The following is a 2,500-nucleotide window of genomic DNA, read 5'->3' on the forward strand; positions in this document are numbered from 1 at the left end:
CGGAGTTTTCACGCACAGAAGAATCGCACAGAAATGTATGTAAGAGAGCTCATTGAAACATATGAACCCTCCGACCTATCATCCAGGACTGATGCATTAGCTACATATGAGGTTGATCCGCTAAGTTCACATCGGGCAGCAAGGAAGACGAGGAAGAAGTCGAACAAGACATCGACTGTGCGCCAACGTGAAGACAGCCATAGCCTTGCGAGTACATCTTCTGAAGAAGAAACACATATAGAAGCACCCAAATGCGATGTTGATCCTGGCACTTCCACCTGTAAAAGAGACGGCAGGCAGCGCTCATGAAGCCGCCAGTTCAACAATACATTGAAACGAGCCACCCACACCGACACAGGACCAAATTATTACATGTGATAGAAGACGATAATTTGGTTCGCAAATACGAGGTAACGAGTGCACGAGATTGGCTGGGATATGGGCCTTACAGTGTATCGATTCGCAAAACACCAAGTTGTACATGTGAAGATTTCATGAAGAGCCAATCGGTCAAGATCTGCAAGCATTTGATTTGGGTCTACGTTGTCATCCTTGGAGTAAATGAAAACTCCAATGTCCTACAACAAGCAGCACTAACCAAGCAGGAAGTCATTTTTCAACACGCACCACCGCCGTGTACCCAGCCGAAACCCACCTCAAGCAAGAACCACTTGGTCCCTCAGAGCTGCTCAAGTGAGGCAAGCAGTGCGGACATGATTAAAAGGAGAGACCCACGCAGTAAAGGACAACCAGTGTGGCGTCTGGAACGATTTGAAAGAAAGGCGGGTCCTAAACCACATTGCACAGGCTGTAAGAAAGAGTCCTTTGATACTGGTGATATTGGGTTGGCGGTTGATGCCCTTTTCATTCCACGTGACAAAGTATTCTGCGTCCAGCCCACCTATAGGTTCTGCGTTGATGCTCAGTGTTTCTTGAAATTGCCAAGGTTTTAAAACTTCAAGCCAGTCACAAATGCGGTGGTTGGTAGAGGGGCGACTCAGCAAGGGGCTAACAATAGAGTGATTAGAGCCCCACAGTGAAACGTGAACGAACAGAACAGTTGTAAGTGACCTGTTTTGACCTAGTCCACTTAATTCGTTGAATTTTTCTATAGGAAATCGTCTCAAAAATGAACCTTTCGGCGAACACCATTATTAAGTGACTGTTTATTGATAATACAGCTACTGGATTGCAAGTAAGTTGATTTAGCCGGCGATCAAAAGAAACAGCGAGAAAAAAATGTTTCTTAGTTACCTTGGGTGATATTATTAATGAGCTTTGTACTAAATTTGCACGAGATATGCATGAGCCAAATGCAGTTTCATAACATTTATTACGTCCCCAAATTATACAAATGGAAGATTAGAGTATGTTAGGTTCTCAGTGGACATCAAGACAAGCATGAGCATAATGCTCATCGTTGCGTTGTATCTAGGACTCATTACTAAATTTAATACCGCATACCAGTGGCCAGTACAATAGTTAGTGGGCAATTGACTGGGCAAGTAGTTTAAAATTTGTTGTGCATTTGGGTTCAGTGGTTACAGAATTGGGGTTACTGACAGTCAATTCAAGAAGTTGTACTCTGCGAGAAGAGTAAAGGGAAAGTATGGCCTAGTTAGACCTTCAGTGATCTTCTCTGGGTCAGTTTCCTTCAGTTAAAATAATTCAGTTTCAGTTGTATTTTCATTATTTTCACGCAAGTGTAAATCTCACATTCTCGTTATTACTGTTAGTAATGAAATTCAAGTTCGGTTAGTAAATAAAGTTCAACAAATTATTTGGAAGGGCATGACTGTGCATTGTGGTCTGATGTTCGGCTATTCATTGCCAGTGGCCGGGCAGCGAATCTACAGTGAAATGTATGAAAGGAAATGAAAATGCTACTACTTCTGGAAGGCAGGTGCTCACCAAAAACTTGCCGCATTCCTATACAAACCAGGGGTCTGTTTAACATAACAGCGTTTTAACGATCTGCCAATATGGCCGGGACATCTGAAATTATGAAGTAATCGTACCTTTTTTCATTGCCGTATTTTTCAGTCCTGTTTCCGTGGTGCCCACTTCTCAAAATGTTGTGTGATGTTAAATGCATCAGACATTAAAAATCAGGCTCTGCTTCCCAAAATTATGCCAAACTATATGAAATTCTTTTCGCCAAAGTGAGCCTTTTTTCCAAACAGCAGGAGCTTTCGTCACTTTCGGAGCCATCTTGGACTCAAAACCTGGCCTGGTGCCTAAGTACGGATACATGAAGTACTTACCGCCGAGTGAGCGTGTGGACGCTGAAGGGCTATACTGCAGACTGGATCCTTAAATTTTCGAATAATTCATTGCTGTATAGAGTCCCTACTGTTAACTGACAGTAATGTTTGTGAAAATCATCTTTTGTCATTGGTTTCCTGGCGCAGGAAAAAAAATCTATCTAACAAGTCTCTTGTTAAAATTGATTGTGTAAATACTGTGCAAGCTTCGATTGATCCAATCATCTTGATAATGA

This window comes from Montipora capricornis, chromosome 13 (assembly GCF_036669925.1).
Source record: "Montipora capricornis isolate CH-2021 chromosome 13, ASM3666992v2, whole genome shotgun sequence".
NCBI classification, from domain to species: Eukaryota; Metazoa; Cnidaria; class Anthozoa; order Scleractinia; family Acroporidae; genus Montipora; species Montipora capricornis.